The sequence below is a fragment of the Gossypium raimondii genome, chromosome 6 (genome assembly GCF_025698545.1).
Source record: "Gossypium raimondii isolate GPD5lz chromosome 6, ASM2569854v1, whole genome shotgun sequence".
In the NCBI taxonomy this organism is placed as follows: domain Eukaryota; kingdom Viridiplantae; phylum Streptophyta; class Magnoliopsida; order Malvales; family Malvaceae; genus Gossypium; species Gossypium raimondii.
Window position 1 is genome coordinate 31746838 of NC_068570.1, and position 27295 is coordinate 31774132.

At 34.6% G+C, this 27295-nt stretch overlaps 2 non-coding genes and 1 pseudogene across 2 annotated transcripts; 2 read left to right on the forward strand and 1 right to left on the reverse strand.

The window, feature by feature from the left end:
* The first annotated feature begins 5309 nt into the window (after positions 1-5309).
* Positions 5310-13029, forward strand: LOC105771886 (glucan endo-1,3-beta-glucosidase 14-like; annotated as a pseudogene).
* Positions 13030-16419: 3390 nt separating this feature from the next.
* LOC128042125 (small nucleolar RNA R71) lies at positions 16420-16527 on the reverse strand. Its single transcript, XR_008197331.1, has one exon. It is a non-coding gene; the product is annotated as a small nucleolar RNA R71 (small nucleolar RNA).
* A 6431-nt stretch (positions 16528-22958) lies between these two features.
* On the forward strand, positions 22959-23065 carry LOC128042012 (small nucleolar RNA R71). The gene has a single exon (XR_008197220.1). It is a non-coding gene; the product is annotated as a small nucleolar RNA R71 (small nucleolar RNA).
* Positions 23066-27295: the final 4230 nt, after the last annotated feature.

A 27295-nucleotide genomic window follows, 5' to 3' on the forward strand; every position in this document is an offset into this window, starting at 1 on the left:
ACCCTCAACTTAAGGTAAGTTTGGCCTATATTGAAGGAAATGGATCCTCTTAGGAGAACTTAACCACTTGACCACTTCACATTCTTTTTTAATTCCTACCACATTTATTTTAAAAATATGGTGTCACCTCTGCTAAGGTTTGAGGCAAAATTGCAGCACATAGAAAATAATGTAAGGGGAGGGATTCGAACACAAGTCATCACGGACAACTCCACCACTACTCAACCACTATACTTGATATTTATTAATATCAAAAGATATTCTAAAATAAATAAATAAAATTCGGGCGACCACTCTCTCGATTCATTAACCCGATTTCTACTAACCTGGTTTTTTAGATGTGACACATTTTCTTTTCTTACATGTTTATTTCTTGTTTTCAGTTGTTTTGTTTTCTAGTTGATGTTATTTTGGTTTTTTGTTTTCGTTTTAGTTTGCATGAGGGCAAGAAAAGACTTAAGTTTGGGGGTATTTTACCTAATTCCAAATGTAGTAATTATTTTAGTAGATGAAAAAGAAAATGAAAATGACCTGAAAAATAAATTTATATTTTTGAATTAAATGAAGTTCAAAATGAAAATGAATCATTCGGTCATAGTGTCTTGTTGAATAATGAAAAATTAAATATATTTTCTCATGGATGCTTTGACATTAAATTTGTCATGATTTTAACAGTAATTAGAATTGGGTTGAAAAGATTATTTAATTAGAAATATATTGAGATGTTTCTTTTCGGAAATAGAATAACAAATATGTTAGATCAAATTATAAAGTATTGGGTTAAAAGCTTAGGAAGTACTTGTAATTGGACTCGATATGGGAGAGGCCCAAAAGCCCTTTATGTTAAAGGGGTTGACAACAAACCCTAGTAATATTAAATATGGTTTTCGCCACCTATACTACTAATTAGGCTAGGAGTTCATTTTTCTTGTTGAAATAAACTTCTACAATTCAACAAAGGTTCTACTTTCTCTCCCTATAAATAGATGACACCGGTAGTGCTATTTACACAACTTTAAGATATTGTTACTCTACCAAAAAATAGAGAGAATCTATTCTCAAGTATTGAATCTATTTTCCAGAATAACAAATTCTGTCGGTTTCTATTTGAGAAGAGATTTTTTGTTTTCATACTAAAGAAAAGAAAAATATTTCTAGTTCTGTGTTTTGATTCAAATCGTTCGAGCCCACACTTGAAGCTGTTCATGGTACAAGAATAGCGAAGAAGATCATTTGGTCGAAAGTTAGGAACGACAAGGATCCTTCTATCCTAAAACACAGGTGCGAATTCAGTCTAGGGTTTATTACTATAAATATCACAAACCAAGTCAGTTTTCAAAATTTTTATTTTTCACTATGCAAGAAAACCATTTTAGAACTGGATTTTTCCAACACCTTTATCACTAGGTTTTTTTTTATCTCTCGTCCTTTGGAAGAGAAAAGGGCTAAAGGAGTGGCTCTCAAATTTTTAGCTCTTTTTTGTCGATGAAGGAGGTAGGGAACTAGGAGAGTTTCTTTTTCCATGTGTGGCCCCTAGATTCTGCTTGTTGCTTGTAGTCTTTAATATCTTCCAGCTTCTGTGCCCTCTCATATAGGGTGGTAAACTCTCTCAACTCGAGGGCTTTCACCAACATCCGCATGTCTTCGTTAAGGCTCATTCAAATCTAGTACACTTATTTTCATTCATCGTCAAAAGTTCCCTGCCATATTTGCTTAGCCACACAAATTCTCGTTCATACTCAACCACCAACATGTTACCTTGCTTTAATTAAATAAACTCTATCTTCTTGTTCTTCTTCTCTGGATAGATGTGGCTTACATGTTTCTTATGGAATTCAATTTGAAAGAAACCTCAATTGAATTGATCTCGGGGTGTCATGATGGTCAAAGTGACCCACCATGAATATGCCTTTTCCTTGAGTAAGGAGACTTCAAATCTCAAACAGTCTCTGATGTGCAATAAAGCTTATTAAGGACTCTTTGAGTGTTTTATAGCCAATATACAATCATAGGTGAATCATCCCCATTTTTACCTTTAAATTCTTCATCTCCAAAATTATGGAGTTTCTTAAGTGGGGGTTGGTGTATAGGTTCAAGAATAGGGGTCGGTGGTTGAAGAACAACAGAGGCTATAAGAGGAAAAGGTGGTCCTTGAGGTAGGGGAGCTGGAGGAGTGGCTCCCACATAATGATCAAACCATTTATTCATCGTGTTAAAGAAAGCATCCCTCACCTCACCACCAATTCCATGAGGGGCTTGAGGATTTGAAGAATTTTTGTTAAGTGTAGGAGCATTACTCTCTACCTCCTCATCAACCACATGTTTGGAATTGGCAGACATTGGTGATCTATAAAAAAAATTGAAGCCAAATTTAAATTAGAAATACATCACACTATCATGGACCATTGTGGTATGTACTTCTAGACTCAATGCAATGTCTCATTTTAGTCCTAGAATCAATCAAACTCAAGCTTTAACACCACAAAATGTAACATCCCTCACCTATCTCGATGACCGATATGGATGGGAGATGCCACTTGACCACTTTCGTGTAAAAAATATCAAATTTATTTAATAAATTAAACAAGAAAACATTTTTTTATAAAATCATAGAAAATAGATAAAAATTAATTTTTGAGATTCTGAATCTTGTTAAAATAATTTTGAATTGATTTATGGGTGTTCAGAGGTGTCCAAGACCATATAAGGGCCTTAGGGGGCTCATTTTCCATGAAATAGTGCAATAACACTATCAAGACCCTAGATATCGATACCTAAGGTCTTATGGTCCAAACCTAGGTCCTTGTACTATTTTAGGAAACATTTTACTAAACTAGGTGCGATACTTTTGACAAAAGTACTGGACCCTAGGCACTTGGGTTGCATTTTTTACACTGTTTCAGCTAGAAATTGGTACCTACACATGGGTATCACACCCAAGGTGTAAAGGACTAAATGTTTTATTTCTAAATACTAAAAATTCAATTCAAAACACCTTTAGATAATAAAACCAAGAAAAGATACTTCAAAAACAAACTTGTAAATACAAGACTCAATATAAAGCTTACTCAATTTAAATCATTAACTAACAAGCCATCCATAGAATAAGACTAGAAAATTAAAGCATTTGTAAAAGCATTCAAATGAATGTTACCATCACAAACCAAAGCTCAAAATTCTGGTGACCTATATGCATTCGTGCAAAATGAAACTTCTTTAAAATCATAAACTTAACAAACAAGAAAGCTTTCTATTTCTACATCACCACTAACATTTCAAGTGCTAAATAACATAGAAATAAGCATATTTATACAAATTAATGTCCTAAGTACATGCCACAATATATAAATACACAAACTCTAGCATTCAATTTCTACATCACCACTAACATTTTAGGTACTAACTAACATATGAATAAGCTTATTTGTACAAGTTATTGACCTAAGTACATGCCAAAATATATAAATACACAAATTCCATACTCTTGTATTCTTGACAGTAGTGTGATGCTTCCAAAAGAGAGTGATGACTTTAATGATCTGATAGTGCAATCTATATGTAAAACAACAGTGTAAGCATATATATATGTTTAGTAAGTTCAAATGGAAAGTACTTTCCTTACGTTGCCTCACAAAGGTCATACCAACTACATGCTTAACAATCTCTGACAAGTCATGCATAGAACATAGCAAGCTAAGTTACAATAGTTTAACTAATAGTTAAGGCAAATAGCATACACTTTTGCAACTTATAAGTAATTCCCACATCAATTCAATTTTAGCTTATCATCATATATTGAATTTATGCCCACTGTAATCTTGGTAAAATAGGACTCAGACATTACGAGACTCCACATACACCAATAAGCTCAGAATATAATGTCCGAAGACAACAAAATTCCATTATACCGTATAATCCTAATGGTTGGCAACAAATGCTTAACTAAAGGCATCATAACAAAACTCCAAAATATATAGCACAACCCCAAGCCCCACATAACACCAATACAAAATCCAATGTAAATCGTGCACATATGACCCTAATTGACATGCTAACCATACCCTAACTCTTCTACCAAACTTACATGAGCGTAAAGACAAATTTTAATGAGAATTTCATATTTTTTTATGATTCACAATGCCAATGAAAATTAATTTACTCTTTTTCATAATAAAATGGGGTCATTAGACCCTTCACAAACACATATCTCATTTCAATGTTGATTTTATCTATTCCAACCAAATTCCATTTTATCAATGCATTAATCATATCATTACATACTCATGACTCATTCTTACATTTCTTTAACTTAAATATATTCATCATCATCATCACACACATGACCAACTAAATAGTTTAACTTAATTCTTATTGAATATTATTATTTAGTTTTGTTCAAAGGTTTCCACTCTCCACAAATGATAATCACTTCTAATGATCACTAGAATATTCAAAATAGGCTTTTCATTCAAAATATCAGTCTCTAACGAGTCCTGCCACTTATAAAATTGTAATCTGTCCAAAGAGTGAATTAGGTCACTGGAGCTTCAAATAAAAGATTTTTTAAAATTTATACTTCCAATAAATTATTATTTGATAATAAAATATTTAAATATATAATTGTAAAAATATAAATAATTATAATATAAAAATAACTTTTTAATTATTTATAAATAAGAAAACGAATCATCCGACCAGATCGAATCTAATTTAAATAAGGAACTTGAAAAGATCGATTTGCAGACTCGCTTAGCCGAATACGTATAATGCAAAAGCTACAAGCAAAACCCGGCCTTATTTCAATGATAAACCTCTCCAACTATGATTCACTTCACCTTTCGTAAGAAAGGAATTCATAAACTTTGCATCTGCTAGTATAGAGCTCATGTTTTCTTTTCTTTTCGAGGGAAACAATGTCTAAAGAGAGATTTGAACCAATAAAAAAACATCTAAAGAGAGAAACGTTTTCATTTTGTTTATTAAAAAAAAGAAGAAGAGAGACAACCCAAGATTAGAAAGTTGCCAAAAAAAGTATACTTTGGGAGTAAAATAAGAATCTATCACCTCTTTTGATTTTTGGGTTGAGGTTAAGAATCTTCTTCTTCCTCTTCTTATTGTACTCGAGAACATTTTCGTATGTGTTTTTTTGGCATATCGACTTTAAAATAAGGTTAAGAATCTTTTATTATTATTTTTTAAAAAAATTTGTTGGTGGTCTATATGACATCCCTGCAGAACAAGTATTGCATTCTTTTTGCTTCTGCTTTTAACTCACAGAAGACTGGAAATTCCCAGTCCTTTTTATACAAATGGATTGCAATTTCTTTGATTATCTTCCCACATAATATATGGCTTCTTCTTTCTTTCTCTTGCTCTTCCACAGTTTCTCTCTTGTTTGTTCTCTTGGTATGTTGCCTTTTTTTTCTTTTTCTTTTTTTGTTGGTTTCTTACTTATTTAATATGGAAGATAACTTAATTACTTGACATAAGGTGAATGTGGGATACTTCTTTTTTTTCTTTCTTTTTAAGATCATTCCACATCATTGGTATCCATAAGAATATTTTAGCTAAAAAATCCATGTAGGTGAAAAGTCTCTTGTTCACAATCACCGATATGGTTGATTCGATTTTTTCACCAATATTTCTTTAGCATGCTTGTCTCAATATATATATATATTGGTTAGTTAAGTGTGTTTATGAAAGCTTATTTTACGTTGTGCAGTATCAACAAAACATTCAGTGACATGTGTTAACATATCTCAATTTCTTTACTGAATTCAACTTTATTCATCAAGAAGCTACCGAATACAGTCATCTATTTGCTTATTTATAGAGACTCATTAACCCACTGACAGCTTACAACTGAAACTAACAGCTTACAACAGAAACCTACAACTGAAACGTTCGACAGTTGGCTAACTAACTAACTGCTCATTAATTACTCTAACATTCTCCCGGTTTTACTAAACTCTTACACAGCTATCATTTTGAGCAAACTTGAAGCTTCTTTCGAAAATCAATGAACTGAGTGGGGGGTATGGGTTTGGTAAGGACATCTGCAATTTGCCTTGTGGACGGAACAAAATTAACATGTAAAGTTCCTGCCATCACCTTTTCCCGAATAACATAATGGTCAATCTCAACGTGTTTCATACGAGCGTGATGAGTTGGGTTTGCAGCCATGGATACTGTAGAGGTATTATCACACCAGATGACTGGTGTTTGGCACACTGACAATCCAATTTCATCCAGCAATTGTTTTACCCATAGTAGTTCAGCAACACAATTAGCTAGACTACGATACTCGGCTTCAGAAGACGACCTTGAGACCACAGCCTGCTTCTTGGAGGACCATGCAACTGGATTTGACCCGAGAAAAATGACATATCCTGTTGTAGAACGTCTATCTTCAATGGAAGCGGCCCAGTCGGCATCAGAATAGCATTCCAGTTTAAACTGACCCTTTGAAAAAACAGACCATGGTTCATAGTCCCAACAAGATATCTCAAGACTCGTTTTACTGCTTTCCAATGTTCATCACTGGGAGCATTCATATATTGGCTGAGTTTGTTCATACAAAATGCCAATTCAGGTCGTGTAATGCACAGGTATTGAAGCATACCTATCGTACTCTGATATAGGGAACCATCAGCAAACTCTGAAGAACCATCAGAGGCTACAAGCTTTGAGGAGCTCAACATAGGTGTGGGAGTGTACGCAGCACCCGTCATGCCTGTTTTATGCAAAATTTCTCCAATCTACTTCTTTTGGTTTAGGAATAACCCCTGAGGTGTACGCTGAACTTCAATGCCCAAGAAAAAATTCAGTTGCCCATGTCTTTAAGAGAGAACTTGTCATGAAGTAACTTGACCACTGTGGTAATAGCAGCACCTGAGCTGCCTGTGACAACGATGTCATCCACATACACCATGAGAAGTAATAGTTGACCATCAGAACCTCGAATGAACAAGGAGGGATCGGCTTTTGAAACATGAAAGCCAAGCTTGTGAACAAGATACTCCTTTAAAGTTTGAAACCAAGCTCGAGGGGCTTGCTTCAACCCATAAAGAGCTTTGGTTAGTCGACACACCAACTGCTGTCCATTTGAACCCTTAACTTCAAAACCGGGTGGTTGCGCCATATAGATTTCTTCTGTCAGTTTTCCATTAAGAAACGCATTGTTGATGTCTACTTGTCGAAGGGGCCAGCCTTTCATGACAGCAATAGCTAGCACAGTTCTGATAGTTGCTGCTTTAACTACAGGACTAAAGGTATCCCGAAAATCAAATCCAACATGTTGTGAAAACCCTTTTGCCACCAAGCGCGCTTTGTATCTATCCACAGTGCCATCAGCCTTCCTTTTTACTTTGAATAGCCACTTGCACCCAATAACTTGTCATTGGTGGTAGCGGACAAAGTTCCCACGCCTTATTCTCATTGGAGAGCTTGTAACTCAGCATGAACCGCCTTTTGCCAACAAGTCTGTTGCATAGCTTCATGAATGTGAGAGGGAACATCCGTGGCAGCAACATCGGCACTACTCAAGTACACATTGGGCTTGAAAATACCAGCTTTACTCCTTGTAACCATGGCATGTGAGTTGGCTGGAACAACTAACCTGACAGGTGTGGTAGCATTCCTATCGCTAGTGCACTGCCTCACGTTAGCAGAAGACCCTTGAGCTGGAGTGTCACTAGGTACATCTGGAGAAAACCGTGAGCTAACAGACGAATCACGAGCTGGAACGTCATTAGCACACTCTGGAGTGTCACTAGCACTAATCGGGGCAGTATGTAAGTATTGACCAGTACTACCCATGGGCAAACAGCTAGGTTGCAAAACAAGCAGTCTAGAACTCGACTGTGCTGTGCCAGATGAAGGAGGTGATGGCCTGAAGCTGAGATTTTTGAATGGAAAAATATCTTCATGAAACGTAACATGGCGAGAAATGTATACTTTGCCATCTGCTGCCCTACACCGATACCCTTTATGAGTCGGAGAGTATCCTAAGGACGTACAAGGAGTAGATCGAAACTGCAACTTGGACGTATTGTAAGGACGTAAGTTAGGGAAGCATAAACACCCAAACACCCGCAGAAACGAGTAAGGAGGACATTCCCGAAATAGTTTTTCATACGGAGATACCCCTATAGGTGACGAGGGTAGCTTGTTAATCAAGAACACAGCACTGCTAAAAGCCTCATTCCAGTAATGAACTGGCATCCCTGCATGTGCCAGCATAGAAAGGCCGACTTCAACGATTTGCCTATGTTTACGCTCGACCAAGCCATTCTGCTGTGACGTGTACGGACAGGTGACACGTTGCACAATGCCATGTTGTGTCACATATCCTTTCAAGGCTTGAAACTCGCCTCCTCCGTTAGTTTGCAGAGTTTTAAGCTTGCAACCCAAAACCCTTTCTGCTTGCTTATGAAAAACTGAGAACGCACCAAGAACATCTGACTTTTTTTGTAAAAAATACACCCATGTGTATCGTGAATATGCATCCGTAAACGCCACATAGTAGCGAAAACCATTTGATGTTACTGGAGCAGGTCCCCAGACATCAGCAGCCACAAGTTGTAAAGGATTGGAGTATTCAGTGACAGACTGAGGAAATGGTTGTTTACGTTCCTTCCCTAAATGACATACTGGACAACAAGCAACTTGTTTATTCATATCAACGTGTATATTACATCTAGACAGAGCCCTTTTAAGTAGAACATTACACGGGTGTCCTAATCTGTAATGCCAAACATCAAGTGAAATCATAGAATGAGCAGAAAAACACTGAGCAGATTGAGCAGGTAGCACCGGCACGCCAGGTTTGGAAATATGTAACTTGTACAACCCATCACGCATAGAGCCGGAAAGGAGCAACTCTCTAGTCTTTAAATCACGAACTTGGCACTGTGTAGGATAGAACTCAAACATTATTGCATTATCTCTTGTAAACTTTGATACAGAAAGAAGATTTTTAGTTATCCCAGGCACATGCAATAATGACTTCATGTGTAAGAACCGAGACCGAGTAAGCAGTGATGATTGTCCCATGGATATAACAGGAAGTGCAGAGCCGTTACCCACATACACTTTACCTGGGCCGGTACAAGACTGCTGTTCACCTATAGATGCGCTCAAGTTTGTCAGATGGTGAGTGGCACCAGAGTCTGGATACCAAGCATTATCAGCCACTGTTGCAGGAGTCGCGGCATAGGCCTGAGCCTGAGGGACTGTAGGAGATGGGGAAGAAGGCATGGATCCATACTGTGGAAAGTTCTGAACAAACGGGTTAGTCCAATTAGGAGATGAGCCAGGGGAATTGTACCAACCTGATTGAGAATTTGGACTGACAGCAGGCAGAGTTGGCATCCAAAGTGTCATCGGATAAGCAGCAGACCCAAACATACTCAAATTTGCTTGTGGAGCCAAAGGTGGTCTATAACCGATACTCTTGTATGACGCATCAATCCGATGATAACATCGATCCACAAGGTGTCCCATTTTCCCACATAGTTAGCACTGCATCCTAAAGCCATAAGAGCGACCACGCCCTCTCCCTCGATTTGTTGTGGAAGGGCGATATGTAGGAGCTGAAGCAGTTTCATTCACAGAATTGCTCTCTTGACTAGACACAAGATTTGCTGAACTAGGAACCTCATTTACTATTACTTGCTGTCTGGTCTCAGCATCAAGAAGAATTGTAGATACCCCTTGAACAGTATACGGAACCTGGCTTGCAGTGACAACGGTAATGACCGACTCGTACTCAGGTGGTAAACCATTGAGGATGGCAGTGACGTGTTCATGCTCACTGATAATCTCTCCACAACTGGCCAGATTTTCATAACAACTCTTAATCTTTAGTAGAAAATCCTTCATAGGTAAGTAAGCTTTGCGTTGAGAATGTAACGCCCGTCTATAAGACATTAAACGAGACGTGGTCTTGCTTCCAAAAAGATCAACAATAGCATTCCAAATCTAAGAGCTAGATTCAAGGCCAATGAGACGTGGTAAAACACTCATACTTACAGAGGACAGTAGCCAAGATGCCAAAGCACTGTTTTGCTGCTCAAATCGAGAAAACTCCGGGTTCTCCTGAAGAACACCATTATCATCTAGGATCTTTTGAGACGGAGGTGATGTGGCAGTATCAAGAAGGTGTTGTAGTCTGAAAGTTTTGAGCGCCAGAATAACCTGTTGACGCCATAGCAAGTAGTTATTGTCATCCAATAACACACTGATCTTCTTAGTGGCAAGAAACTGACAATCAGCAAGACTATCAAAGAGGTTTGTAGTCATGGCAGGAAAGGTAGATTGCACAGCAGAAGGATTGGGAGAGAAATCCATGGAAGAAACTAAAACAAACAAAATACAAGAAACACTTTTAACAAAACCACCTCTGATACCATGTTAAGATATCTCAATTTATTTACTGAATTCAACTTTATTCATCAAGAAGCTACCGAATACAGTCATCTATTTGCTTATTTATAGAGACTCATTAACCCACTGACAGCTTACAACTGAAACTAACAGCTTACAACAGAAACTTACAACTTAAACGTTCGACAGTTGGCTAACTAACTAACTGCTCATTAATTACTCTAACAACATGGACATATGGAATAAACTACGGGAGAATAGCGGACAATTTACCGGTACCAGAAAGTGTAGTAACCCTCCTAAAAGCCGCAAAGGTAAACCACATTCGAATCTACGATGCTGATCATGGAGTTCTTACGGCTTTCAACGGTTCTGGTATAGAAGTCATAGTTGGACTTCCCAATGGGTACTTGAAAGAACTGAGCACAGGAGAAGATCGGGCGATGAATTGGGTTAAAGAAAACGTACAAGCATTCCTTCCCGGAACCCAAATCCGAGGAATCGCGGTGGGAAACGAGATCTTGGGTGGTTCCGATATGGAACTTTGGGAAGTCTTATTGCCTGCAGCAAAGAACATTTATGGCGCTGTTTACAGGTTGGGTTTAAAGGAGATTGTTCAAGTTTCAAGCCCACATTCAGAGGCTGTTTTCGCCAATTCTTACCCACCCTCGGCCTGCATTTTCAAACCCGATGTTGTTCCATTCATGAAGCCACTTCTACAGTTGTTTTCTCAGATTGGTTCACCCTTTTATATAAATGCCTACCCATTTTTAGCCTATAAGAACGATCCTCAACATATTGACATTAACTACGCTTTGTTCAAAGATAACCGTGGGATTTACGATGCCAAAACCAAGCTTCATTACGATAAAATGTTTGAAGCTTAGGTTGCTGCGGCTTATTCGGCATTGGAGAAAGCTGGTTTTAACAAAATGGAAGTCATTGTTTCGAAAACTGGTTGGGCTTCGCGTGGGGATCCTGATAAAGCCGGTGCCACGGTGAAGAACGCCAGGACTTACAATCGGCACCTTCGTAAACGGCTGACCAAAAAGAAGGGAACCCCGTTGAGGCCCAAGATCCCTGTCAGGGCTTATGTTTTCTCTTTGTTTAATGAAAATTCCAAGCCTGGACCAACCTCTGAGAGAAACTTTGGGTTGTTTAAGCCTGATGGTAGCATTGCCTATGATATTGGATTCACTGGCCTTGTTCCTTCTTCAGCACCCCCTCTCTCTTTTAAGGTAGGGGTGAGCAGTCGATCGAATCGAATCGAATCAAAAATTTTCGAGTTAATCGAGTTTTCGAATCTCATTTTATCATCCTAACTTTATTTGAAGTTTTCTCGAATCGAGTCGAGTGAGATGGAATTCGAATCGAATCGAATCGAATATATTTGTTCGAGTTAAATTTTAAAAAATAATTTTGGGTCCTTGTAACCATTGTCACCCATCGTAATAAAATTTGTCCACCTTAATCAAATTTTTATTAACTTTCATCGATTCATAATTTATTTATTAATTTTTATATCTTGATTAGCTTCTTTGCTTGCTTAGTTGTTTCAATTATCTTGATTCTTGTCACTATGTATTTTAGAATTAAAAATATATTAAATGTAAAAATATGATTTTTAATAAAAGTTATTTTAAAAATAAAATGTGAAATTGATACAAATATAAAATTTTAACACGAATATTTTATGGCATAATTAATAATTCAATTTTAATATAAATATTCAATATGACTAAACAATTCAATAATATAAATAATATAAAATGTGAAATTTAATTTAATAATATAAATAGTAGATATAAATAAAATTATTACTATTTATGTTTAGTGAATTTTTTGGATATTTTGATTTTTATTTGGGAGTAAAGGGTGAGAAGTAAAAGTTTAGGGAAAAATAAAAGTTTTGGGGAATAAAAGTTTGAGGGAAAGTAAATAGGGGGAGTAAAATTTTGGAGGGAAAACATTAAAAAAAAAATTGGAGGGGGGAGGGTTTGGGATAGATGGGAGGTGGGATGAGAAGGGAATAAAAGTTTTAGGAGAAAAGTGGGAGGGAGTAAAAATTTTGGGGGAAAATAAAAGGTTTTGAGTGTTTTGGGGAGTAAAATTTTGAGAAAAATAAATGGGAGAGTAAAATTTTGGTGGGAAATGGATTTTGGGTAGATTGGGGGTTGGGAGGAGGGAGTAAAAGTTTTGGGGGAAAGTGGGAAGGAATAAAAGTTTTGAGGAAAAGTAAAAAGGTTTGGGAGTTTGGGGTAAAAATGTAAAATATTATAGTTTGATATTCGAATTATTCGAATTATTCGAGTTATTCGAATTCGAAAACTCAACTCGATTCGAACTTGAAATTCGAAAAAAAAATTCGAGTTGATTCGAATAACTCGATTAACTCGAATAACTCGATTCGTTTAACTCGAAATTCAATTTTTTTTTCGAGTCGAATCGAGTTCTGCTCACCCCTATTTTAAGGTATGCTTTTCTTTTCTTTATAAATTTAAACTTGTGCAAGTAGCATTTCTTTGACGATTCTTTTTCTCCATTGATTTTCAGGATATTGCAGCTCAGGGATGGTTAAGATGGTCTTACTCTTTGCTCTTCATGGCTTGCAGTGTGGTTCTACAGCAGGGTTTAGGCTTGTAAATACTCAAAGCCATAAATTAACTTTGTTTTCTTTGACAATGTAAATCAGATTTAATAAGAAAAAGTAACTAATAAATATTGGAAAGAAATTAATCATTAAAAAAAGGAAAAGAAATTCGAATTGAATAAAGATGGAAATAGCCAATTTTGTGTTGAATTGAGGTTCGGTATTGTTGCTCATTTTCATTTGGGTGACTTTGATTGGATGAAAAAGTAAATGCATGGAAGGGCGGAAAAAAATAAATGTAATGATGAAAGAGAGAAAGTTAAAAAGAGAAAGGTATGAAATTGTAATTCTATATTATTTTTATCATTTTCTATTAAAAGAATAACAATTCAAGTTTTTCTTCTTAATTTTCAGCTTTTTTTTAAATTTAACTCCTACAAATAAGGAAAAAATCTGATTTGTTAATTTTCCATTAAAAATAAATGAGGATAACGTGAAATCACAATATTATACAAACATTTCTCCTCAAAATTATACAATTTTTAAATATTTTATTTTCTTTCCAAGCTATAATTAAACTCTTAAAAGTAGTAACAAAAACACACCAACTCAAAATTAATAATGATTCCAAAGTCTTGGAATAGAAAACCCACCAAAGATTTATTGTTAACTTAAATGAAAACTCTTAGGATAGTTTTTAATATAAATTTTCGTGAGTTATAATAGAAGATAAATTTTTAATCGTTTATTCTCATAAACTTTTAAAATTTCCAATCAAATACTAAATTTTTTATTAGAATATATTAAATATGTTGGTACATATTATATAAATAGATTTTGAAATTGATAGTGTGACACATTGATCGGTCTTGACCCAATTTTGTAATCAAATACTAAAATTCTTATTTATATAATATATAATCAATTTGTATAATAATATTTTTATAACAACTACAAAAATCTATAACTATTACTAAAATTCCTATTAGAAACCCAATTTTGTAACAAAATACTAAAATTCCTATTGGAAACCTAATTTTGTAACCAAATATTTCGTAAAAATAATAATTTAAAACGTTAATTAAAATTATAATTCCAAAAATATTATTTTTAACCTTTATGATTTTTATTTTTATATAAATAGATTTTTCAAATAAAAATTATAAAATGATAAAAACTATAAGTAAATCACAAAATTATAAAATTACTTTTTGGCATTATACAGTTTTTAAAGAATTTTTCAAAACATTTGGTTACAAAGTTTGGTTTCAATAAAATTTTAATATTTGGTTATAAAATTGGGTTTCAATAGATATTTTACTAATAATTATAAATTTTGTTAGTTGTTATAAAAATAGTGTTAACAACATATCAATTTATATAACAACGACCAAATTCTACAAATATCACTAAAATTCTTATAGGAAACCCAATTTTGTAACCAAATGTTAAAATTTATATTGGAAACTCAACTCTATGATAAATACTTTGTAAAAATTGTTTAAAAATTTATAAAAACTTGTAAATTAAAAATTGTAAAACTAAAATGCCAAAAAAATATTTTATAATGTTTATGATTTTTATAATTATTATGATTTTTCAACATATTTATTTATGTAACAACCTCCCCATTAGTTCGTATGCATAAAATAATTTTGGTGATAAATTATTTTTCTTTTCTTTTCAAATAGTAAGGCGGAAGCTCTCTACAAGAAAAAGAAAAAGAATATATGCGGTCTTTCTTACCTTTCAACTAATGTGTGAATTAACAAATTCGAATTAAAATTTATATTAACTTTTTACCTTTTAGTTTTTTTTAAATCTAGTAAATAGATAAAATAAGGTTTTTATAAAAATAATATAAAAAAATAATTAATTATGAAAATACGTTCGAGAAAAAATTACTTATGAAAATAGGTTGTTTGCTATAGTACCTATCGGTGTCACCTAATCACCTTTTTTCAGCCAATCATCAGATAATTATCAATTTTTTTAAAAGAAAATTTTTTATTGGTGTCGCTATTGTGTCAGGTAGCACCCGTATTTATTTTTTAAAATACTTGAAAAAATAAGGGTATACACGGTAGGAAAAAATAATAACTTTTTAGTTGTGTTGTTGGTCTATCAGGTAGCACCAATGGTTTTTTAAAAAAAAATTGTTAGGGAAAAAGGATGAGAAAAAAAATTGTTTAATAGGTGTCATCAGTTAGGTTTATGTGATTAAATTGTTTCAAACCTAACCCATCCATGTTACTTTACATGAATTCTAAGAAACCTTTAGTTGAATATGATCAGTAAAATGCATGTTTTTCTAAGTTAAAGATTCCGAAGGACTTAATTTTGGTTTCAAACTCATGAAAGATCGAGTTGTCTTGGATTATTTTTCCGGAACATTGTATGAATGATGAAAATGAACTAAGTTAAATAATGTAATTATTCTAGCCTATGCATGTTATCATTGTTAAAATCTTGTGAATTCTGCTGCTAAATCTATCTCATTCATTTTATTGCATCCATTATTTTTAGGTTAATTGCATTAGGGATCACTTTGCATCTAGATTATTTAATCTAATTTAATCATCAATCACCTAAAAAATATTTTGTTTTCTTACCAAATTGTTAGTATTAATTTTACAATTAATTGATTAACATACACAATCCTTGTGAAGACGATAACTCTTATACTTACGTAATACTTGATAACGACTGTGTACACTTGCACAAACCACACGTTACAAGTTTTTGGCGCCGTTGCCGGGGACTGTTGCCTTAATATTTTTTGTGAAATTATTTGTTACAATTTGATTTATTAATTATTTTCATTCTCGTTCTTATTTAATTATTATTTTTATTATTCTTTATTTTTTATGATTTTCTTTTCAGATCTTCATGAGCATAGATTGAATCATCGATTTACTCCCTGTAGACCTTGAAATTGAGTAGGAATTTAGACAAAAAAGACAAGAAAGATTAGCCCAAAGACAAATGGTAGAAATGGAATTCGAAAATCAAAATGATGTTCAAGGGAATGGAGTTGTTAATGCTTATAATCCAATCCTTATTGCTAATGATATGGATCGAGCCATAAGGCAGTACGTTGTGTCATGTCTGAATGAGTTAAATCCGAGAATTAGGAGATCAGAGATCGAGGCACCGTAGTTTGAATTGAAGCTTGTGATGTTTCAGGTGCTTCAAACAATAGGCCACTTTAGTGGAATGCCCACAAAAGATCCACATCTATAGCTTCGATTATTTATGGAGGTGAGCAATTCCTTCAAGATAGCTGGCGTAACTGAAGACACATTAAGGTTGAAGTTGTTTCAATACTCATTGCGAGATCCAGCACGAGCATGACATAATTCGTTTCCATCCAATTCAATTTCTACTTAGCAAGAATTAGTTGAACGCTTTCTGGTAAAATATTCCTACCTAGCAAAATTGCTAAGTTCTAGAGTGAGATCACCACTTTTCAAAAAATGGATGATGAATCCTTATACGAGTCATGAGAATGATTCAAGGAGTTACTTCGTAGATTCCCTCACCACAGGATTTCGCATTACATCAATTGGAACAATTATGGTCTCAACACACACACAAGGTTGGTGGTAGATGCTTCTGCGAATGGTTCGCTCTTGTCAAAGTCTTATAATGAAGCTTATGAGATCATTGATAGAATAACCAATAACAATTTCTAGTGGCCGACAAATCAAGCAACTTCAGCAAGACGAATAGCTAAAGTGCATGAAGTAGATGCCCTTACTTCACTCTCTGCTCAAGTATTGTCTATCTCTTCAAAGTTGAAACAATTTACAACTAACGGTGTAAATCATGTTGCAACTCAGCCACCAATCCACTACCAAGGAGGTGGACCGAATAATACTTACATGCAACATAGATCAAGTAAACCTCTTAGTTTCAATCAACAAGTTCAAAAACCACTGCAAGCTAAATCTTTCAATAATTTGGAGAATTTCTTGAAGGCATACATCGCTAAAAATGATGCCTTAATTCAAGGCCAAGCAACAACATTGAATAATCTAAAAAATCAAGTAGGGAAATTAGCTAATGAGCTTAGAACCAAACACCAAGGTGTTGTCCCAAGCAACATAAGAAATCTTCTAACAGCTGAGTCTTCTAATAATCTTAAGAACTTATTAAAAGCATACATGGCGAAGAATGATGCAGCTTTGAGAAATTTAGAGAATCAATGGGGCAGTTAGCCAATGAACTTTGAAATAGACCATAAGGAGCTTTGTCTAGTGACAGGGAGAACCTAAGAAAATTGGGTAAGGAGAATTGCAAAGCGGCCACTTTACGAAACAGAAGGATTTTTGAACCAAAGGAAGTTAATGTTGAAGATGAGCCTCCCAAGAAAGAGGAAAATAAAGCAACAGTTGAAATTCTTGCACCAGAGAAGTTAGATTCTGTAAATTCTGAAGAGGTAAAATCTAAACTAGTGAATTCTGATAAGCTAACCCCTTCATTAGATGAAGATATATTACCTCGGAGGAGCTGTCCATTCCAAGCCAAAGTTCCACAACCTCCATATCCTCAAAGAACCTAGCAACATAAGCAACAAAATGATACTCAATTCAAGAGAATGTTGGATATGTTGAAACAACTATGGATCAACATTTCGTTGGTCGAAGCTTTGGAGCAAATGTCGAACTATGTAAAAGCTATGAAGGAATTTCTGCCTAAAAAAAAAAGCTTGGGGAATTTGAAACTATAGCCCTGACTACAGAATGTAGCTTATCTTTTCAAAACAAGTTGCTTCCTAAGTTGAAGGATCCAGAAAGATTCACCACACCTTGCAATATTGGAGAATCCTATTATGGTAAGGTTTTGTGTGGTTTGGGATCGAGTATCAACTTGATGCTTGCATCTCTGTTTAGACGATTAGGTGTGCTAAAGCCAGATCGACTACTGTTACACTCTAATTGGCATATCGATCTTTGGCATACCGAAAAGGAAAGGTCAGGGATGTCTTGGTACGTGTTGATAAATTCATATTTCTTGCTGACTTTATTTTTTTAGATTTTAAGCAGATAAAAAAGTACCAATCATCCTAGCAAGGCCACCTTTCTTGGCAACCTATAGGATGATAATCAATGTAAAGAAAGGTGAACTCACCATACGAGTTCAAGATGAATAGGTGACCTTTAATGTACTCAAGGCCATAAGATCTCATGATGAGGTTAAAGATTATTCCGCTGTCTCAATAGAAGATCCACTAGTTCCTACAAAATTAGAATACAATGATTCATTAGAAGCTATTTCATCTGACACTTCACATCAAAATAAGGATGATACATGTTTGGAAGCTAACTCGGAAGAATTTAGTTCAAAAGTTCTGTTCAAGTCATTAGAGCTATCATCACATGAGTACAAGCAACCCAACCCATTGAGAGAAAACTCACTCAAGTTAAACTTAACGATTTTGAAAAGATCATTAGATATTGAAAAGAGTTCTATCGAGGGACAGAAAAGTCACTCGAGTCTTAATGGTTACAAGAAAGAATCATGGATCCTATCTACTACATTTAGTGGATGAGACTTGTACCCAAGAAACAAGGTATAATGGAAAATGAGTTCATTTGTTAAGGATCATCACAGGTAGACTAATTTGAATGAATGACAGGAAGTCGAGCAAAGCAAAGCAGAAAGACCATTTCCTGCTACTATTCTTTGATCAAATATTAAATATAATTGCTGGGCAACATTATCTTTTCTTTTTAGATGGATACGGTTGGTATGTGGAAAGAAAAAAATATGCAAGTGTATACAATGACAACAACCAATAAAGTGACAAGTAAATGTCGAGTTATCGTACCCACAGGGACTGTAAAAAAGAATATTTATGAAATTAATGTTAAAACACTTTGGTGATGGAAAATATTTTGGTTTAAAGATGATTAAAAAACTAAGGGTTTAAAACTAAGTAAAAAAATTAAAATAAAAATGTTCTAATGCACTATTTCAAATAAGGTTTAATCAAGATGATATAATTGTGTTGGATTAATTACATTCCTTTAACTTAGAATTATTAAACTTATGTTTATACTACTACGAACAAATTCACGGCAACTCGGTAATTTGCTAACTACTGCTCATACATACTTATTAAATTAGTCAATCTCTGGAACATTTTTCAATGTCAATCGAAGCGATTAATCAATCTTCACAAGTATATAAAAAGATCAAGTGAGATAACAGAGTATTTCTACCTTGAAATAGTTTAGTCACAATAATCTTGCAAGTTCTGTAAGGCATATGTATCGCCAAATACAATGCTAAATTAACTTCAGCTACCTTAGAAGAATAAACATGCACTGATTAAGTATTGTGTCAACTAATTACAATTTCAATATGATTTAATAATTAATTCATTAGTTATCTAACAACTAATATTGCAAGAATAACTTAGGCATGTTTTTACTTAAGCAAGCATCTTACCGAGGCCTATAACAACACAAACACAATTTCAATAATTCAAGCAGGCAAAATATAATCAACCCAACACGGATTAAATTCAAGATAGATTGATTAAAATAACCATTTCAATAGCATAAATCATAAACATGTTTGTCAAAACAACAACGAAATTTAAAGAGATAGGGAACAAGAAGCAAATCCAGTGTTTCTTCGTGGCTCGACTGAGTTCTCCGTTCTTCATTCTCCGTTGTCCTCGACTATCAAGGTGGCTTATGAACACTTTAATTGCTGCTCAACAATGGCTGATGAGGATCACTTTCCCAAGAGAAGAAATTGACACTTGAACAAAAGGGAAAATGGGAAGGAAAAGTTGAGAGAATGTGAGAGAGGAGAAGAGAGAATGAGAGTGTGAGGGATGAGTTGAATGATCAGCAAGGGGTGGCTTTTATAGCTAATTTTGGCTGCTAAAAATAGCAAATTCCATCAGCCACACACATGGCAAAGTTGAGAGATTCAACTTTGCTAAAAATAGCCTGGGGCAAATCCATAAAGCCACATTTTTAGAGGGGTTTGAATGAAGGTTGAAAGTTCTTCAAGGGCTTCTTTGCAAGCTTATTCAGTCAGCTAAAATACTGATTTGGGTCAGCATATGGACGGTTCTGGGCAGCCCAATTGGTGGCTGGTTCGGTTCACTAGATTCGGTTCAACAAATGGAGTTCAACTGGACCCTTTTTTTCTATAATTAATTAACAATAATTTATTTAGCCCAAATTAAATTGGGAATAAATTAAAATTAATTATATTATGAATTAACACACATTTTTGGACCATCTTAGGCTAGAAATAAATTTACCTCGATGCTTCAAATTGGTTCTCGGTTTTATTCTTTGAGCATTGTCTGCTGAGCCAGGTTTCGCCCTTTGTGCGAATATGTCGAAAATAGTCAAAATTAATCAAAATTAACTATAAAATTAATTAAAATTCATCATGTTCATATTTTTAACATAATTTAATTATTTATAATATTTAATTATTTTTCGACAAGAATTTAACCGAAATAGCATGATTTTAAGTTAAAAAGGACATGTAAAAATGCATAAATTTTTGTGTTTCTAGTATGATAAATGGTCGTTTGACACTGCTTTTTTCGGTGACAATCATCAATAACATTGAGAGAGTTCTTTTCACTCTCTCTGTCGTTAATTTATTTTTACTTTTTTCTCTCTTATTTGAATAAATGGCATGCTTAGAAATTATTTTTCTTAAATTAGTACTTTAAATTAATTCAGTCAAAGGAGATTGGAACTTGAATATACCCATGAACTGTCTGAGATAGGATAGATGATACCTGCATCTAACCACTTGATGATCTCTTTTTCTACTACGTCTTTCAGGATGGGGTTCAGTCTCCGTTGTCCATCAATCGTCCCTTTTTTGCCATCTTCCAGGATAATCTTGTGCATGCATACAGATGGACTAATGCCGCGAATATCGGCTATGGTCTATCCAATGGCCTTCTTGAATTGTTTCAAAACTAAGATAAGTTTCTCTTCTTGCTTAGTGGTAAATTTTGCTGAAATAATCACAGGCAGAGTAGAAGCGTTACCTAAATAAACGTATTTAAAATGAGAAGGTAATACCTTGAGTTCTAATTTAGGTGGCTCCTCGATTGACGCTTTTGGTTGATAATAGTCCCTCTTTTCTAACTCCAAAGATTCAAAATGGGATTGCGAATTAAATCCCCTTTGATTAGCTTCTAGCAAAGCTAAGTATTCATCCTCCTCTTCATCATTTGGAGGATCCGATGTCAAAATTCTTTCCAGTGGGTCCTCAACACAGTTGAGTTCCTTCTCCATTATTAAATCTACTAAATTGGACACTACAGAGCAATCATCCATTGTGTCAGGAAATCGTATAGACTTAAAGACGTTAAATGTTACATGATTATCCTGAACACACATAGTGAGCTTGCCCTTCTACACATCAATAAGGGTCCTTCCAGTTGCTAGGAACGACCTTTCTAGGATGATTGGTACTTCTTTGTCTACTTCAAAATCTAGAATTACAAAGTCAGCAGGAAAGATAAACTTATCTACACGTACCAATAAGTCCTCGATTTTTCCTTCTGGATGTGCTAAGGATCGATCTGCTAGTTGAAGCGTAACTGTAGTTGGTCTAACTTCTCCTATCCCAACTTCCTAAATATTGACATAGGCATCAAGTTGATACTTGCCTAAGTCACATAATGCCTTACCATAATATGTTGCTCCAATGTTGCACGGTATGGTAAAACATCCAGGATCCTTCAATTTTCGGGGTAGTTTGTCTTAAAGATATGCACTGCATTCCTTCGTGAGAGCTACCGTCTCAAATTCTCCAAGTCTTCATTTCTTAGACAAGATATCTTTCATGAACTTTACGTAGTTTGACATTTGCTCTAGTGCTTCAACCAACGGGATGTTGATGTGAAGTGGCTTGAGTACGGCAACGAACTTCTTGAATTGAATCTCCTACTTCTGTTTCTGAAGTCTTTGAGGGTAGGGTGGTGGTGGTTTAATTACTGGGACTAATTCTGGTTGATTCGTCTTTGGCAACAATTCTGCATCTAACGACATTGTTAGTTGATCAAAATTAGCTAGTACTGAGGTTACATTGTCGGGTTTTGCAGATTCTGGTTCTGGTGAAATTGGAATTTCAACACTTGGTTGAACTACTTCTAAATCTTGAGTTCCAGCTGACTATTTTCAACTTCGACAGTGTTGGGCTCTGATGTGTTTTTACTCCTCAATGTCAATGATTTACAATGTTCCTTCCCTAGATTTTTTGGATTCTCTGTGTTACTAGGTAGAGCACCTTGTGGTCGGTTTCTGAGTTCAGTAGCAAGCTGGCCCACTTGATTCTCCAAATTCCTTAGAATGGCATCGTTTTTTTCCATGTATGCCTTCAATAGATTCTCTAAGCTATTGGATGGTTTCGTTTGGGTTGGTTTTTAAACTTGTTGGGGAAAACTAGGCAGCTGAGTTGGTCTAGGTTAGGCATAAGTGTTACTGGTTCTAGCCCCCTAGTTACCCCAGGAAAAATTCAGGTGATTTCGCCATGATGAGTTATAAAAGTCAGATTGTAGTCCTTGCCTCCCTCAGTTTTGGTTTTGGTTAGCCATGTAATATACGGATTCGGGGTTCAATGGACATTCTTCAAAAAAATGTCCTTCCTTACAATACACACAGCTATATTCTCAAATTGGTGGTGGTTGGGCTGCAAAACTGTTAGACCCATTAGTGGTAAGATTCTTAAGCATTGAGGATATTGAAGATACCTAAGATACGAGTGAAGTGAGAGTGTCCACTTCATGTACTCTAGCAACTCGTCTTCCTGATGCTGCTGATTGGTTGGCTATTGATAATTGTTACTGGCAATCCTCTCAATAATTTCATAAGCCTCATTGTAAGACTTAAAAAGGAGAGCACCATTAGCAGAGGCGTCCACTACCATCCTCGGGTGAGCGTTGAGACCATTATAGAATGTCTCAAGTTGAATGCAATGTGGGATTCCATGATGAGGGCACTTTCATAATAACTCTTTGTACCTTTCTCATGCCTCATACAGGGACTCATCATCCATTTGTTGGAAGGCAATGATCTCATTCCTCAACTTGGCATGCTTGTTCGGCGGGAAATACTTCATGAGGAATCTCTCAGCTAACTCTTGCTGTGTAGAAATGGAGTTCGATGGCAATGAGTTCAACCAGGCACGAGCTCTGCCCCTTAGCGAATATGGGAATAGCATCAGTCGTAATTCATTTTCGAATACTCCAGCTAACTTGAAAGAATCGCTCACTTCCATAAATAGTCTTAAGTGAAGATGAGGATCCTCAATAGACATTCCACTGAATTGGCCCACAGTCTGAAGCATCAGGAACATGACTGGCTTCAGCTTGAATTGCTGTCCCTCGATTTCGGGTCTCCTAATACCCGGATTAAGATCGTTAAATACTGGCATGGCTTACTGTCATAAAGCTCTATCCCTATCATCAGCAATAAGGATAGGATTCTGAGCAAGGTTTGCCCCGTTTCTTTGATTTATATTCTCAAAGTTTATCTCTTCGGTCCTTCTCTAGTTCGCTTGTCTTTTTTGCTATCGAAAGGTTCGTTCTATTTCAGGGTCCACAGGCAATAAGTCGATAATCTAGTCAATACTCATAAACACCTGAAATAATCACAAAAAGATTAAGTAAGTAAAGATTTAAACAAGAAAATAAATAAACCAAAATGTAAAAACAGATTCACAAATAATGGCTCTTTTTTTAAAAACAGTCCCCGGAAACAGCGCCAAAAACTTGGAATGACGAAAATGTGCAAGTGTACACAATCCAACAAGTAATAAAGTGACAAGTAAATGTCGAGCTATCATACCCACAGGGACTGTAAAAAAGAATATTTATGAAATTAATGTTAAAACACTTTGGTGATGGAAAATATTTTGGTTTAAAGATGATTAAAAACTAAGGGTTAAAAACTAAGTAAAAAAAATTAAAAATAAAAAGGTTCTAATGCACAATTTCAAATAAGGTTTAATCAAGATGATATAATTGTGTTGGATTAGTTACATTCCTTTAACTTAGAATTATTAAACTTATGTTTATACTGCTACGAACAAATTCACGGCAACTCGGTAATTTGCTAACTACTTCTCATACATACTTATTAAATTAATCAATCTCTGGAACATTTTTCAATGTCAATCCAAGCGATTAATCAATCTTCACAAGCATATAAAAGATCAAGTGAGGTAACAGAGTATTTCTACCTTGAAATAGTTTAATCACAATAATCTTGCAAGCTGTGCAAGGCATATGTATCGCCAAATACAATGCTAAATTAACTTCAGCTACCTTAGAAGAATAAACATGAACTGATTAAGTATTGTGTTGATTAATTACAGTTTCAATATGATTTAATAATTAATTCATTAGTTATCTAACAATTAATATTGCAAGAATCACTTAGGCATGTTTTTACTTAATCAAGCATCTTACTGAGGCCTATAACAGCACAAACACAATTTCAATAATTCAAGCAGGCAAAATATAATCAACCCAACACGGATTAAATTCAAGATAGATTGATTAAAATAACCATTTCAATAGCATAAATATTCATAAACATGTTTTTCAAAACAACAACGAAATTTAAAGAGATAGGGAACAAGAAGAAAATCCGGTGTTTCTCCATGACTTGACTGAGTTCTCCGTTCTTCGTTCTCCGTTGTCCTTGGCTATCAAGGAGGCTTATGAACACTTTAATTGCTGCTCAAAAATGGCTGATGAGGATCACTTTCCCAAGAGAAGAAATCGACACTTGAACAAAATGGAAAATGGGAAGGAAAAGTTGAGAGAAAGTGAGAGAGGAGAAGAGAGAATGAGAGTGTGAGGGATGAGTTGAATGATCAGCAAGGGGTGGCTTTTATAGCTGATTCTGGCTGCTAAAAATAATAAATTCCATCAGCCCAAGAAACCCCCCTTGGCTCGCCACACACATGGCAAAGTTGGGAGATTCAACTTTACTAAAAATAGCCTGGGGCAAATCCATAAAACCTCATTTTTTAGAGGGGTTTGAATGCAAGGTTGAAAGTTCTTCAATGGCTTATTTGCAAGCTTATTCAATTATCTAAAATGTTGATTTGGGTCAGCATATGGACGGTTCTGGGCAGCCCAATTGGTGGCTGGTTCGGTTCACTAGATTCGGTTCAACCAATGCAGTTCAACTAGACCCTTTTTTTCCATAATTAATTAATAATAATTTATTTAGCCCAAATTAAAACTAATTATATTATGAATTAACACACATTTTTGGACCATCTTAGGCTAGAATTAAATTTTCCTCGATGCTTCAAATTGCTTCTCGGTTTTATTCTTCGAGCATGTTTGCCGAGCCAATTTTCCCCTTTGTGCGAATCTGTCGAAAATAGTTAAAATTAATCAAAATTAACTATAAAATTAATTAAAATTCATCATGTTCATATTTTTAACAGAATTTAATTATTTTATAATATTTAATTATTTTTCGACAAGAATTTAACCTAAATAGCATGATTTTAAGTTAAAAAGGGCATGTAAAAACACATAAATTTTCGTGTTTCCAATATGATAAATGGTCATTTGGCATCGCCTTTTTTGGTGACAATCATCAATAACATTGAGGGAGTTCTTTTCACTCTCTCTATCATTAATTTATTTTTAGTTTTTTCTCTCTTATTTGAATAAATGGCATGCTTAGAAATTATTTTTCTTAAATTAGTACTTTAAATTAATTCTGTCAAAGGAGATTGAAACTTAAGCGGGACCATTTGTGACTCCTCCAAGCTTTCCTGGGAATTTAATTTGATGTAAGTTTTCGAAAAGAAATTTTCTAAGTAGCTCAAAAGAAATATTTCATTTTCGTTTTTATTACCAATTTTTATTTTATTATTTTATGTTCAATAAGAGGGTTAAATTGGCCTAAGGTTTAATGATTTTATTTCTTTCAAGTTTTATTTCAGTGCAAGTAATAAATTCCAACACTCGCCGCCCCTTCCCTTCTCCAAAACATCACTTCCCCACGCTGCAGCAATCTCGAAAAAAAAAAGGGATGACACAAATTAATAAAAGGGGAGAAAGTTATTTATTTTCTATAGTGTTTATTTTTAAGCATTTATATTTTTAGTTAGTATTTTGCTTTCGGACAATAAGTAGGAATTTGCAAACATGAATACATTAAGCTCAATTCCTCTTCATTATAAAAAATGAAGTAGTGTGGTAATGAGAATGAACATGTATAGGATTGGATTGTAAAGAAAGACGTGGTACTTAAGCAGTCTTCATGACTCACCTCTCTTTTCTTGCTATCCTACCTGGTGTGCAGTTCTCTTTCATTACTTTGTTTACACAATGAGGACATTGCTTCTTTTTAAAGGGGGTAAGACAATAATTGCATGAATTTTAAAGCAAAATTACATGAATTTTAAATTTTTTCTTAAGTATGATTCAATGTTTACACATAGTATGCTGAAATAAAATGATGTTCAGGAAAAAAAAAGTTGTTCATAAGTTAGCTCAAAAGCAAGCATGATTTCTGATTTTATCTGAGTTTTTTTATGTTATCTTAGGTTATGGAATGATTATATGTTCTTAGGTCTTATGTAGTCTTTTGCCATGAAAATTTAATTTCCTTAAAAATATACATGCATGAAGGCTTAAGTCCTTAGAATTGACTTTATAGCTTTCTTGAGGCAAAATCCTTAGAGGCATAAGAATCTAAACATGATATAGGCACATTTTCTTTGCATCATTTAAGCCTTTCAAGCCTACCATATGAATTTAACCCTTGAAACTTTAGTTTGAGCCTTTAAGTCTATTTTATTATTATTCACCTACATCATAAGCCATATTACCATCTTTTAAAGTTTTATCCTATTGTTTTGCACCTATCTTAACTGTACATGTCTTGATGAGCAAAGATTGAGGAAAAATTCAGAAAGATGTATATATTCTCTATGTGTTTAAAAGAAGAAGAAGAGGAATCTCTATTCAAATGTCAAGCAAAAAAAGGAGTAAAATAAATACTCAAAATATTGTTGGGAATAAGCTTCAAATTAAGTTTGGGGCAGGTAAAACCCGTTAGTAGGAAGGATGTACCTCGAAAAGATCCAAGGAAAAGTTAAGATTAAGATTATTGAACCTAAAAAATTCACTTCTCCTTATCCCTACCTTGATCCTAGCCCTATTGCAACCCTATAAAAGACCTATTGATCTTAATAATAATGCTGACTTCATTACTGGAGAGGAATTGCTAAGTTCAACATATGAGGACCATTAACTAAACCTTGTGATTTTTTTTCCTAACTGAT